Raw genomic sequence first — 15,435 nt, forward strand, 5'->3', positions numbered from 1 at the left:
TTGAGCCTGTAGATGCACTTGGTAGCTCAAGGCTGTGTTCCACAGAGCCATGGCTAGTCTGCAGAGGGGGTAAGAATGAGTTCCCCCCCCTGCTTGTTTATGTACCACATAACAGTGGTGTCATCTGTCTTCACCATTAATTGTCCTGGAAAGATGTGATCCTAAGGCTGTTGAGAGCATTCTGTACAGCTAACATTTCTTTTTGATTGATATGCAGGTACATTTGACTTGGGTTCCATTTGTCCTGAATGCACTTCCATGCCAGGTGAGCCCCCCCATGCATAGTCTGATGAGTCTGTTGTTAGGGTTTGGGCGGCAGGGGGTAGAGTGAATGGTAGACCCTTGTTTTGGTGGCAGGCCTCTGCCCACCAAAGGAACTCTAACCATAGGCAAGGTATGATAGGAATCATTGCTTCTAGATCCTGAGAATGTTGACACCATAGGCTTTTTAGATACCATTGTAGTTTCCTCATATGCAGTCTTGCATATGGAATTAGTAGAATGCAGGAGGCCATGAACCCCAAGGCTTGTAGTATTTGCCTTGCAGATAGCAGGGTTTTTGTGGCCATTAGTTTGAAGTAAGTTGTCAAATGAATGTGTTTCTCTGGTGTGAGGAAAGCCATCTGGGAAGTTGTGTTCAAGCTTGCTCCCAGGAATATAATTTGTTGCCAGGGTAACAGCTGTGACTTTTTCGTTTATGGTGTACCCCAGACAAGTTAGCACCAAATGCCAGATGATTCAAAAGTATGTCCCGGTTTTCTGCCTGAATTAGACAATCGCCCAGGTATGGGTATATTTGAATATTTCTTTGCCTGCAAAATGCAATGACTGGAGCTAGGCACTTGGTGAATACCCCGGGTGCAGTAGATAAGCCAAAGGGCAGTGCAGAGAACTGACAGTGCATGTAGCATGCTTTGAAGCATAGGTATCTTATGCAAGATTCCCTTATTGGGATGTGCAGGTAGGCTTCCTTTAAATCCAGTGTTGCCAACCAGGCATCTTTTCCTACCATAGGCAGTAACTGGTGAAGAGATAGCATCTTCAATTTTGGAATTTCCAAAATGGTGTTCAAAATAGAAAGGTCCAGGATAGGACGCCATGAGTTGTCTTTTCTGGGTACCAGGAAAAGTCTTAAGTAGAAACCTTGTCCCATTTCCTCTTCTGGTACAGCTTGGATAGCCTTTATGCTTAAGAAAGAGAGTACTTGCTTTTGAACCTCTGCCCACTGATTTGGGGTAGATCTGGCCAACCGTTTGTGGTTGATAACATGTGGAAGTGAAATCTGTATCCTTGGGAAACTATATTTAAAACCCATTTGTCCTGGGTAATGAGTTCCCAGTTTTTTGCCTGCAGAGCATTCTTTCCCCCTAAAGGAGCAGTCAGTTGAAAAGTGCTTGGTAGTTTTTAAGTGTCATTGAGACAGTTTACCATGGGGGCAGTCTTACTACTCTCTGATTTGGAAGTGGGTGCTCCCCACTGCTTAGTTCTGAGCGTACCCTGGGGTTGAAGCCTGAGAGCTCTGCTGGTTCTGGCCTTTGACTGAGAAGGCTTGGAAGAGGCAGGAAAAGACCAATTCTTAGAGGGCCAATGCCTACTAAATCTTGGAGGCTGTACTTGTAGGAAATCTTTAAAAGTTTACATAGATTTAGCTTTTTCTTTCATCTTTTTAAGAACTTCTGCTTTGTTGCCAAACAGGCGGTCCTGGTTTAAGGAAGCATCCAGCAATTTAGCTTTAACATGATCTGGTAAAGATTGTTCCTTAAGCCAAGCATGCCTTCTAAGTACAGACCCAGTGACAGCAGCCCTGCAAGATGCTTCTGGTGAATCAAAACCACAATGCAAAGCATGCTTTCCAACCTGTTCAGCAGAATGCATTAAATCCTGTAAATCCTTATTTTCAGTACAGTCAGGAATCAACATCATTTTCTGTTTAAGCAATCCAATGATATGCTGCTGATATTTTAACATATGAAATTGGCAGTTTAAGGCCCTAATGGCCAGAGTTGTAGAAGTGTATACCTTCTTACCCCATCTATCCAGCTCTCTGGAGTCTCTATCAGAAGGGGTAGGATATTTGGCAGTAGTAGCTTTAATGCGCTTAGGTACTTGTGAAATGGTCTCAGGATCCGCAGTAGGATTTTTAAAAAGGAACTTGTGAGAGTCAGGAACCCTGTAATATCTATCAGGTTTTCTGGGAGCAGGAGGTAAAGAATCAGGGGCCAAGCTAGATTCCAAAAATGCATCAACAATGTCTAGTACAGGAGGGATAGCCAAAGGCCTGTGTTGGGGCAGGAGTAAGAAATCCCTAAGCCCCTTTTTAGAATCAGTGTAATCCTGGCTTTCCCAGCAAAAGTGCTCCCTAAGAATTTGCAGGGTTTCACCAAAAGAGAAATCCTCTGGGGGCGTGGGAAGCAGAGGGAATAGAGTCCTCTGCATCAGAATCCTCATAGGTAGATAAGGGTAAATCCTGGTCATCAGAAGAAACAGAAATTTCAGAATCCTGGTCAGAAGTATCATAAGCAAATTCAGTCCTAGGTCTCAGAGGGGGAAGGTTGGCGTCCCCTGATTAAAGTAATAAGGTCTTCAGCCATTCTTAACATTTGATTTTTAGGCATAGAGGCCTGACCAAGCGGTCTGGGCATCATTTTTTTAGGCATGGTTCAAGAATTAGGCCTTGAAGAGAAAAAAAAAAAAGCGGTTTAATATGCAAGTCAGTAGGTCTGAATACACCCTCAGAAGCCGGTGCCTGCACAGCGGCTCTGGACCCATCCAAGGTAGAGACATCCACAGGTTCCACAGTTGAAGCATCTCACGGTATACTGGACTCAGAACGGGTCTCAGTAGAGGTCTGCGAATCTTAAGTAGCGGGCATCAGGGGCTGCGAAAGCACCTCACTGAGTACCAGCGAACTGGCGACTGACTTAGAAGCATAGTCGGCAGCTTTGGACCTAGGCGGCCTGTCTTTATCTTTGCGTTTTTTCATAATATCAGTAGTCGGATGTCTTACTGAAGACATACCTAGGTAATTGAACTGAGTACCAAAATATTTAGAATGATAAATATATCGACGACGAATAGTTCATTGTTTAAATAAGGCACAAAACCGACAGCGGGGTACGTCATGGTCAGGGCCTAAGCAAGGAATACAGTACGAATGAAAATCTTAGTAAGGTACTTGCTTTCCACAAGAAATACAATTACTGACTTTTACTGACATCGGTTAGAGCAAGAAAAAGTTTCCCCAACGGGGTACTTAGCTTTAGTTGAAGACTTCGGTTCTGAAACTCGAAAACAAAAATTTCAGGAGTCGGCCAACCGGCACTTGCGAACTGCTTCTGCTTCGGGCACTGCACGGCAAGAAAGACTGATGTAATGGCGTCGCCTACATGCTTTATACCCCTGACTACCTGACGTCACGGAAGATGAGACCGCAACCGACGCAGGACCCAAGATTCTGATCAGGCCGACTGAGGGCTACTGCAAGCAGATACCAAATGTAATGACTGCAATAGTGAAACATGAACAACATCTATGAACCAGTACTGTCTTGGCCAAAAGGGAGTCAATTTTTGGTTTGTCCTGTAGAATTTTCAACAGGACTTTGTGAATTAAGGGGAGGGGGGGGGTTGCACAGAAGAACCTCCCCTTCCATGAGAGGGCACCCACCTTCCACACTTGAGGATAAGGAGCCCTAGCGCAAAAGCAAGGAAGTTGTTTGTTCATAGGGGAGGCAAATAGGTCCAGTTCTGGAGTACCCCCACCGGTGAACTAGGTCCAGGAACACATCCTGTGGAGCATCCACTTGTGAGATTGTCATGGACCTGCTCAATGCGCCTGCCACCGAGTTCTGGTTTGAAGGAGGGTACACAGCATGCAGTTACCCTGTATAAGGCAGCCACTTCCCAAACTTTGACGGCCAAACGACAGAGGAGATAAGATTTTGGACCCCCTGCTTGTTTATGTACCAAAGGACCATGGTACTGTCCGTGAAGATCTTTAGGGGTCTTGGCCAGAGTAGCGGGTGAAAGGTCTGCAAGACTAAGTAAAGCCCTCATTTCCTTGATGTTGATATGTTCCTTCCTTTGAGAAGGGGACCAAAGGCCCTGAACTTTCCTGGAAACAAAGGTTGCTCCCCATCCAAAGTCTGAGGTGCCTGAAGAGTTGCTGAACTAGTTGAGGAACCCGAAGAGGTAAGCCACGGTTCTGATTGAGTTGCTGCATCCACCAACCTAACTCTGCTTTCAGGCAGGAGAGGAGAGGATTAATGACATCTAAGGGATGAGCATGCTGGGACCAAACTGTCTTGAGAAACCACTGGAACTTTCTCATGTGTAGCTTTGCAAAGGGCAGCATGGGAATAGTCGAAGCCATGAACCCCAGCAGTCTCAGAAACACACTAGCCATGAAGGAAAGAAGAGGCAGAAGAGTCTCCATGAATGCCCTGAGATAGGTTGCTTTCTCCACAGGAAGGAAAACCATAATCAAATATGTGCGAAACCTGCACCCAGGGAATACAAGATCCTGACTTGGTGTGAGACATGATTTTTTTGAGATTTACTGGGAAACCCAGTGCCTGCAGAAAAGGGATGGCTAGGTTCAAATGTTGAGTTAAGAGATCTGGGTTGCTGGCCAGAAACAGCAAGTTGTCTAAATATGGGTATACCTGAAGTTCTTTCAGCCTTAAATATGCAAAGGCCGGGGTTAGGCACTTTATGAATACCCTTGGAGCAGTAGAAAGATCAAAGGGCAAGGCAGTAACATGAAAGTGCAAAGAACCCACAGAGAAGCGCAAAAATCTTCTGAAGAGGGAGTGTATAGGGATATGTAGGTATGCATCCTTGAGATCCAGGGAAGCTAAGAAATCTTGATGGGTGACCAGGTGCAGAAGAGTAAGTAGGGATAACATTCTGAAGGAAGGTGCCACCAGGAAGGTATTTAATACGGAGAGATCTAAGATAGGCCTCCAAGGGCCATCTTTCCTTGAAACTAGAAACATCCTGGAATAAAAAAACCCTTCCCTGCTGGTCTTCGGGGACAGGCAATGGTTCCTTGTTTGGATAGTTGATACAGAATCAGGGGAAACAGATGCAGTTGACTGCAGGGAAGTCGAGTTATTCCCTAAAAAGGAGGGAGGGTCTTCCATGTCATCAAGTATCCATTTTGGATAACTGAAATCACTCAGGAGTCGTGAATGATCTCCATCCAAGCTGGTATGGAAAGTGAGAGGCAAAGGGACAGAAGGGTGTGACTTGGAAGAGGGTGCAAGGTGTCACACAGGACTTTGTGCTGAAAGGGCTGCTGAGGAGGGGCCACAACACCAGCTGTAGGAGTAACAGCCTTGGCCTCAGGGTGACTCCTGGAAGGCTTGCAGGGTCTAGTTCCAGAAAGAACCGAAGTGGAGGAACGAGCAGGTTTCCGAACAAAGGAAGTCTTGGCAGGGAAATTTCTATAAAATTTTGGAACTGGTGAAACCAGTAGGCGTTTCAAAATGCTGGAGTTCCCTACTTTTTTCCTCCAGTGACTTACTCTGCAGCTGCTTTTCCAAACATTGAGGAATTGTCAAGAGAAGCATCAAGCAATTTTGCCTTGATGTCATCAGGAAGCGCCTAGAGACGTAGCCAGGCATGTCTTCTTCGAACAAAAGCAGAAGCTGCTGCTCTGGTAGAGGCCTCCACTGCATCGTAACTGCACTTAATAGTGTATCTGGCTACCTGAGAGGAGGATGTGAGGAAAGAAAGGGCTACAGATTTTGCCTCAGAATCTGGCAATGGGGAAAGATCCTCAGTGGCCTGTGTAAGCATACCTGGACATGTGTGTCTGGTAATTAATTGTCCTGATAGCCAAGGAAGACGTATATACCTTCTTGCCCAAACTTTCCAAAAGTTTACTTTCCTTATCAGCAGGGAGCAACTTGGTAGGAGAAAGCCATGAGGACTTATCTGAGGTAATGGGAACCACAGCAGAATTAGTTGAGGGGCATTTAAAAAGAAATTTGCAATCCTCAGGGACCTTATAGAAATAATCAGGTCTCTTTGGGGCAGGGGTATAGGAGTCAGGGGTCTTAGATGCAGCCTTGAAAACATCTAAAAAGGCTGGCAGTACTGGAAGGACTGCTGAAGGTGCAGGGGCCTCCACCTGTAGAAGCTCATAATATCTCTTCTGTTCTTCTGAGATCTGAGAGGAATCCCACTTAAACTCTCTCATTTTTTTTAAACAGTTTCCCCAAAGGACAGCTCTTCCATGGGATAACCATCCCCATTAGACTCCTCCTCCTCTGGGGAAGCATATTCCAGAGGAGACAGAATTTGAGTGGATTATATTAAAGAGTCTTCATCAGATGAAGATGCCTCAGAATCTGTGTCATGAATTTGAAGTTCTGCAGGCTGTCCTGAGATGAGGCCTTGGACCCCAGATGGTTATACTGAAGAAGCAAAGGCCAGGCCCACTATAGGGGAAGGCAAAGCCACAGGCCTCAAAGCCATCAGGGCCTTAAGGCCCTGGGCGAAAACTTCCCAATCCGACGCTGGGGGTAGAAGGAGCGGGAACATGCCTAGTCTTTTGCTTCTTTTTCACAGTCTTTTCCTGTTGAGGAGAGAAGGCACACGTAGGCCTAACCTCTGGTAGTTCTTTGGACAAGGAAGTTGGAGCAATTCCTGAGTCTTTGTCTTCTGCAATCACAAGCCACGGTTTCCCCAAGTCATTCAAACCGGACATCTGCATACCCTCGGACATGCTAGGATCCACACTCCTGACTGCTTCCATCCCTTTACCAGCCGAGGGAGCGGACCCCAACTCCAATCTTACCACCGGGGTTTTCATCAACCTCAAGAGGAACATTGGAAGGAGCAGGTGCAGCTAAAGAGGACTCGCGCCTAGCCTTGCTGACCTTCTTCTGTACAGATGGCTCAGAAGTACTCACAGAACCCTCCAAAGTGTTCCTAGCCAGAGTCTTTGGTTTTCTAAGTATAAATTCAAAGCCGACAAACGACTGTGCAATGTTTTGGGAATGAAGGCCTGACAAATAGAACAGGACCAGTGGTCATGAGTAGGCCCTAAGGAAAACAAGCACAGCTCGTAACTAACTTTATGTGGAATTTGCCTTACACACCTACACTTGCCCTTCCTGGAGGACATTAACAAAATAAAAGGGAGTAGCAATATATTAAGTCCCCTATGAGGTACTTATCTGAAACTGTAATAAGAACCAATGGGATCCAAAAGCAGACCGAACATACAAGTCTACCTTTCCAAATGGCAGCGAAAAAGTTCTGAAGATGGTACGTGCAAATGTCCCTTTTATGGCTGATGTCTGTGCCTATGTGCAGTGTCACTGAGACAGGAAAAGACATGCATTTTTTTTTTTTACAGAAATTTCTGAAGAAACAGACATAGAAATGCCAGCATTAACCTCCCTAGGGATGGGCACAGCTGCCTAAGCTGCTCCTCCTCCCAGGACTGACAAGAGGAGTTCCCCCCTACTCACCAACAGCTGTAGATAATATGTCTCAACTCCTGTCCATGGTGGCCATAGGGACTACACTAGCAAGACTCAAGGTTAAAAATGAGTGGCTCAAGGAACCAGCTTTGGCCTCAGAGCAGTCATCTGCCTGCAGGTGAGGCATTTTATCAGTTTGCTGTGGTAGCAAAGGCTGCTTAACAATCCTTTTCTTTTTGTGGCTGGAAGGAAGAACCAAAAGAACCAGTAGGCTGTTACATGGTTAAGCTAGAAAAGGTGCCCAATTCCCAGACAAGTCTAGCAGCAGTAGTAGGGAAACAGGTAAATTATAGAAAAGTAACTTTTTCCCCTGCTAAACACAGTTCATAGGTGTGAACTAGGCTAACAGCCCTGGAGCCTTTACAAGCCTAGCCCATAGAAGTGCCTTGGCATTGTGCTGCCCGACGTTAGTTCCCAGTGCCTCTATCAAGTAGAGGCCACTGGAGTGATCCCCGGGGTGAAAGTACAGTTGTGCACACTTACCATAAATGTAGATGTTAGAGTGTATTCACTGTTGCAGTCCTTAAAAAATGGGATATCCGGCAACCAGTAGCCCGCAGTCAGCCAGAATATCAAAATCCTTGGTATACATGACATCAACTGCCTCCGGCTGTAAGCCCAACGTCAGGTATAAAGGAAGGCAGCCAACGTCATTTCCTTAGTTTTTCTTGCCATAACTGTCAGGAGCCCCGCCCAAAGAGGCTAGACCAGGAAAAGAAATCCCTGGAAACATACCATCCACAAAGAAAAAAGCAGTCTGTGCCTTAGGAAAAAAGGGGGGGGGGGACCAGAACCGCAACAGTGAATACACTCGAACATCTACATTTATGATAAGTGTACACAACTGTACTATGTTCATAGTGTTTCATTGTTGCATTCCTTGCAAAATGGGCTGATTCCCAAAGCCCAGAGAAAATAAAAGGGAGGAGGAACACCCACTGTTTAAGGGTTGGAAAGAATGCCCTGCAACACTGCAGTGGCAAAGCCAGCCCTGGACTTAGAGAACAAAGGTAAATCGTAATGCTTTGTTATGGACAGAAGTCCAAGTAGTTGCTTCCAAGATGTCTTTAGTAGACACACCTCTTGAAAAAGCTGCTGAGGCAGAAGCTGCTCTGGTAGAATGAGTCCTAATACTCCGTGGAGGAACCTTGCCATGCTGTAAGGAACAAAAGTGAATACAATGAGCAATCCATTTAGAAAGGGCCCGTTTAGAAATAGCTTTGCACTGAGATCCAGGTGCAAAACTGACCAACAACTGATCCAACTTCAGAAAAGGTTTAGTCCTGTCCAGGTAAAATCTAAGCTGTCTATGCACATCAAGGGAATGAAGTAACCTTTCCCCTTTATTCTGAGGTTTAGGGAAAAAGGTAGGTAGGTGAATAGACTGGTTAAGAGTCAGGCTAGAAACCACCTTAGGCATAAAGGAGGGATTAGTTCGAAGATAAACCCGATCCACATGGAAGATGATATAAAAGGCTCTATTGCCAGTCTGCAACTCAGACTCTTCTAGTTGAAGTGATGGCCGAAAGAAAGGCAGTTTTCCAAGAGAGAAACTTTAAATCTGCAGAGGCAGCTGGTTCGAAAGGAGGCAGAGTAAGTTTCTCCAGCACAAAATTAAGATCCCAAGCAGGAGTAGGAACCCTTCTGGGAGGTTTCAAAATTGCTAGCTCCCCTGAGGAACTGCTTCATCAAGGGATGAGAGAAAATGGGTTTTTCAAAAGAACAATAAACAGAAATAGCTGAAGCATGAATCTTGATTGAAGAAAAGGAAAGTCCACTCTTAAGATAATCAAGAATAAGGGGTAGAGTTAGTTGAGAAGAGTCAACCCCTTTATCCTGCATCCAAATGTAAAATCTTTTCTATTTGCCTGCATAAGATTTTCTAGTACTAGGCCTCCTGGCCTCACGAAGGACCTCAACCACCTGCTGGGATAGGTTTATACTATTAGCTAGGCCGCCAAATGTAGAGTCTGAAGATGAGGATGCAGAAACTTTCCCTCTTCCTGAACCAATAGATCTAGTATCAGGGGAAGATGCCAAGACTGAGACTGGGAAAGACTGCAAAGCAGTGGATACCAATGTTGTCTGGGCCAATCTGGTGCTATGACAATGACCTTGGCTTTTCATCCCTTATCTTTAACAGTACTCTGGGAAGAAGAGGCAGTGGAGGAAAGGCATAAACTGAGAGCAGAGTCCATGGCAAGAACAGAGCATCCAATCTCCAGGCTTTGTCGTGAAAATCCCTTGTGCAAAAGGTTGGCAGAAGGTGGTTGGTCGGAGAAGCGAAGAGATCCACTTGAGGAGTGCTCCAACACTGAACAATGCGGTTGAAGATAGTCTTGTTCAGTATCCACTCGTGAGAATCCAGGGCCTGCCTGCTCAACTGGTCTGCCAAGGTGTTGAGTCTGTCTGGAAGAAACTGGGCTAACAGCTGTAAGTCCATGGAGGCTGCTATGGACCAGAGAATCATACTTTGTCTGCACAGGGGGTAAGAGTGAGTCCCTCCCTGCTTGCTGATGTACCACATGACTGTGGTGTCTGTCCTGACTAGAAGAGTTCCAGGAGAGAGAAGATGCTTGAAAGCCAGCAAGGCATGCTGGACCGCTATCAATTCCTTCAGATTGATGAACAGTCGAATCTGTTGGCTGTCCCAAGTCCCCTGAATGCATCTGCCATCTATATGTGCTCCCCAAGCGTAGTCCGAGGCATCTGTGGTGAGAGTCTGGTTGGCAGGAGGCGGGCAAAAAGGCAGTCCTTGTTCTGAGAATAAGCTGTTGCCTACCAAAGAAACTCTGTCTGCAGACAGGGAATCAGAGGAAGAATGAAGTCCAAATCCTGCGTGTGTTGACACCAAAGGTTTTTAAGGTACCACTGTATTTTCCTCATATGCAGCCTTGCATATGGAATCATCAGAATACACGAGGCCATAAATCCCAGGGCTTGCAGGAATTGCCTTGCAGACAGCTGGGTCATGGTTGCAAAATCCTTGAAGTCGAAAGATCCATCTGCTTCTCTTGAGGGAGGAATACCATCTGGATGGCTGTGTTCAGACTCTCTCCCAGGAATACCATCTCCCTGGAGGGTACCAATTGTGACTTCTTTTCGTTGAGAGTGTAGCCCAAAGGAGGTGAGAAGGTTCTTTGCAAAGTCCAAATCCTTTAAAAGTTGTTCTAGAGAGCTTGCTTGAATGAGACAATCGTCCAAATAAGAGTAAATTTGAATGTTCCTCTGCCTGCAAAAAGCAATTACCGGAGCCAAGCATTTTGTGAAAACTCTGGGAGCAGCAGATAAGCCAAAGTGCAATGCAGAGAATTGAAAGTGTCGCTTGCCAGCTCTGAAGTGAAGGTACTGCCTGCAACTCTCCCGAATTGGAATATGTAGGTAAGCTTCTTTGAGATCCAAAGTCACCAGCCAAGAATCTTTGGCCAGCATTTGCAGCAATTGCTGAAGGGTGAGCATTTTGAATTTGGGAATTACCAGAAAAGTGTTCAAAGTGGACAGGTCTAGAATAGGACACCAGGTGCCCCCTTTTTTGGGAACTAGGAAAAGTTTGGAGTAGAAACCTTGGCCTACTTGAGATGCAGGAACTGGCTCTATTGCACCCAGGTTTAACAAAGAAAAAATTAGATTTTCTGCTTTTGCCCTTTGATTGGGGGGGAATATCTGGGTATCCTTGAGTAACAGGGAAGGTGTGAAAGGAAAACTTGTAGCCCTGGGATACTATTTTTTAATACCCATTATCGTCTGTGATGGTGGGCCAAATGTCTGCAAACATGGCCAACCTTCCCCCCAACGGATACCCAGGGCCGGCAGGGGAAGAACTAAGTCATTGAGAATGCTTGCTTTGGGAGGATTGCTTAGAACTCGCAGATTTAGAAGAGGAAGCATGCCACTGCTTTGCCTTATGACAGGAAGAAGACTGTCCCCTAGAAGACCTGGAACCTCTGGGACCTGGTACGACCCTGTTTATTGGGATCTGGAAATGTCCAGAGGGGTAATTCCTACTGAAGCGAGGTGGCTGAACTTGCAGGAAATCTTTTAACAGTTTGCATACATTTGGCTTTATCTTCCAACTTTTTCAACACTTCCTCAGCTTTGTTACCAAAAAGATTGTCCTTGTGCAAAGGTACATCCAGTAACTTAGATTTGATAAGTTCAGACAGGGGCTGCCCCCTGAGCCAAGCATGCCTAATAACAGATCCAGTGGCAGCTGCCCTACAAGAAGCCTCCAAAGTATCAAAACCACAATTAAAAGAATGCTTAGTGACAAGAGTGGCAGAATTTAATAAGTCTTGCATGTCCTTACTCTCCACCAGGGAAGAACAGTAGCAATTTTAGTCTTAATAGTCTCCAAAGTATGCTGCTGATATTTAAGCATATGGAAAAAGCAATTAATAGATCTAATAGCAAGGGTGGCTGAAGTATAAACTTTCTTACCCCACCTGTCCAAGGCCCTAGATTCCCTGTCACAGGGAACAGGATTTTTTGCAACTGTGGCCTTAACACCTTTAGGGCCGTGAGAAATAATTTCTGGATCAGCAGTAGGATTCTTGAAAAGAAACTGATGAGAATCAGGAAATCTATAATACCAGTCAGGTTTCCTGGGGGCAGGAGGAACAGAATTGGGGGTCAAAGAATTCTCCATAAAAACACTGACAACCTCCAACGCCAGAGGGATAGCCAGAGGCTTGTGCTGTGGCAAATTAAAAAATTCCATAATCCTTTTCTTAGACTGAGGACAATCCTGACTTTCCCATTTGAAATGCTCTCCAAGAGTATTCAGGGTATCTCCAAAAGAAAAGTCTTCTGCAGGAGAGGCTGAAGTAACAGATTCTTCAGCATCAGAATCTTCAAAACCAGAAAAAAGATAAGAATTTTCTTCATCAGCAGAATTGCTGGAAACCTCAGAATCTGAGGCAGACGAAACTTCTGGGGACAAATCCCTAGCCCTCTTAGGAGGAGGTGGCCGAGAGCCCTGGATAAGGGTTAGGAGATCACTAGCCATCTTAATCAACTGAGACCGAAGCATTTGAGGGGAGGCCAACACCTGTTTAGAAGCGAGTTTGCGGCTGCTAGAAAACCAGAGGGACTCGGGAGGCCTAGCTACAGCAGAAGACTGAACCAAGGTCGGTCTGGATCTGGTCTCAGGACGCAAGAAAGAGGCCGCAAAAGCCGATGCCTGCTTGGCAGCTCTGGACCCATCGGAGGTAGCGACAGGCGGTTGACCCTAGGCCTGTCTCGGTCTTTATCCTTGCACTTCTTAGGGACATCGGATGTCAGGAGACCTGTAGACACCATACCAATGAACCTAGGCCAAACTCCGAAATGCCTGAATAAAATTTTAGCTCTATGGCGTATGGTACACGGGTTAAAGGAAGCACAGAGATCACAATTAGGGACGTCATGCTCAAGGCCCAAACAAGTAATACAGTAAGAATGAAAATCAGGGTGCAGAATCTGTTTTCCACAGGCAAGACAAGTTATTAACTTTCTCTGACATTCGTTAAAGCAAGAAAAAAAGAGCGTCCCCAACGGGGCATTTAGCTGAAGAGGTCTTCAACTTCGGAAGCTGGAATCAAAAGAAGGTAATCTGCCAAATGGCACCCATGCAAATTGCTTCTGCTTTGGGCTCCGCGGCAAGAAAGACTGAGGAAATGACGTCGGCTGCCTTCCTTTATACCCGACGATGGGCTTACAGCCATTGGCAGCTGACGTCATATACCAAGGACTTCGGTATTCTGGCCGACTGCGGGCTACCGGGAGCCGGATAAAAAGAAGTTATGTACTCACCATAATGTTCCATCGGAGTAGGTAACTTCATTTGTCAGCAACCTGTGGGTATCGGATCCGACCTGGATCAGAGCCGGCAGCTTTCCAAGCTAAAGATCTGAGCTCTTAGCTCCTCCCCCTTACCCATAATACCCTCCTACCTTCCTCCAGTCCTCAGATCGAGTTTGCCACTTATCAACCACAACAGTCAAACATACTCGAAAGAGAAACACTAACCTGATGCGCAACAGAAGGAAAAACCTTCTGTTGTGAAAAAGATCACGAAACAAGCTAGGGGGAAGGAGGGGGGTCGGTTGCTGACAAATGAAAATACCTACTCAGATGGAACGTTATGGTGAGTACATAACTTCTTTATCTGAAGTAGTTAACTTCATTTGATCAGCAACCTGTGGGACAAAGTCCCCAGCTACCAAAACCTGGGAGGTCCTCATGGAAGGATATTCCGGAGCACTGTGGAGCCAAAGGCTGCCCGACCTCTAGAGATGAGATCCAGCTTGTAATGAGAAATTAAGGTATGAGAAGAGGCCCAAGTAGCCGCTGAACAGATGTCATCTAAGAGAACTCTTGACCAAAATGCTGCAGAAGTAGCGATAGACCGGGTAGAATGAGCATGAACCCCCAAGGGTTCTGGCCTACCGGAAGATGCAGTGGGATATCCATCTGGCTAAAGTACCTTTTGTAACTGGCTTGCCCAAGAACGGCTTAGCGAAAGACACGAAAAGCTGTTCTGATTTGCGAGAAGCAGCTGTCCTGTGCAAGTAAAATCGCAATAGTCTATGCACGTCCAACAAATGCAGTTTATATTCCCCTTTGTTTTGAAAGTTGGGAAAGAAAACAGGCAAATTGATGATTTGATTTGATTGATATTGGCCTCGGAGGCCACTTTAGGCAAGAATGAAAGATTAGTCCTGAGAGATGCTCTGTCTTTAGGGAAAACCAAGTACGGGGGTTTCGTACAAAGGGCTTGGAAGTTCAGATACCCTCCTAGCCGACGTAATTGCAGTCAAGAAGGCAGTCTTCCAAGATAAGAATTTTAAGTCAACAGAAGCTGCAGGTTCAAAGGGTGGACCCGTTAGGGCCTGGAGAACTAGAGTTAAGTCCCATGGGGGAACCGAATTCTTGACCGGAGGTCTTAAGAGAAAGGTGGCTTTCAAAAAGGTCTTGCATAACTTAGTGGAAGCTAAGGGTTTAAGGTTATCCCCAACGTGGAAATGAAATGGCAGCCATCTGAACCTTTCAGTAGAAGAACTGGCCCCCTGATGGAAAATGTGGGACAGAAATTCCAGAACTGCTGGAATGGGAGCCGAGAAAGGATCCAAATCCTTATCCTTGGCCCGGATGGAAAAACGCTTCCATTTACTGTTGTAGATTTTCCTGGTAGAGGTTTTATGTGCCACTACCACAATAGTCTTTACAGAAGACGAGATACCGGGAGTCCTAGCCGTTAGTGGAACTGGATCAACCAAGCCGTGAGCTTGAGGTCGTCCAGGTTTGGAGTTTGCAATCCCAAAGGATGAGAGATCAGATCTGGAATGGGATCCAAGACCCAAGGAGGGGCTATGATGTGAAACCGCAGATATGGGAACCAGATCTGACGAGGCCAGAATGGGGCTATGAGGATTATTTTGCTCCCCAACCGACGAGCTTTCTGCAGGAACTTCATCATTAGTGGAAAAGGAGGGTAAGCATAAAGAAGACCGGGTGGCCAAGCATGGATCAGAGCGTCTCTGGGGTTCTCCCCCCGGTGGGGGAATTAAAACAAAAAACTTGCTGCATTTCGCGTTTAAAGGAGACGTAAAGAGATCGAAGCAAGGCTGACCCCATCTGAGGAAGATCGGTTTCGCTACTAAGGGGTTTAGAGACCACTCGTAAGGTGTGAGGAAAGAACGACCCAGCTTGTCCGCTAGAATGCTGGACCGACCCGGAATGTGCGTTGCTATCAGAAAGCGGTTGGTGGAAGTCGCCCATTCCCAAACTCTCATAGCCTCTTGACAAAGTGGGTAAGACCTGGTTCCTCCCTGTTTGTTGATGTACCAGACTACCGCAATGTTGTCTGTCTGGATTGCAATAGTCCCTGGAGGAAGAAGGTCCTGAAGGGCTTGGAACACTAAAAGCACAGCCCTCATCTCCAGAACACTGATATGCAGACC

General features: G+C 46.0%; 1 protein-coding gene across 10 annotated transcripts in view; it reads right to left on the reverse strand.

The window, feature by feature from the left end:
• POLR1H (RNA polymerase I subunit H) overlaps window positions 1–15,435 on the reverse strand; it is a 344,054-nt gene that overhangs the window by 217,110 nt on the left and 111,509 nt on the right. The window lies entirely within an intron of this gene.

This window comes from Protopterus annectens, chromosome 5.part0, assembly GCF_019279795.1.
Source record: "Protopterus annectens isolate FY-2018-M chromosome 5.part0, PAN1.0, whole genome shotgun sequence".
NCBI lineage: Eukaryota > Metazoa > Chordata > Ceratodontiformes > Protopteridae > Protopterus > Protopterus annectens.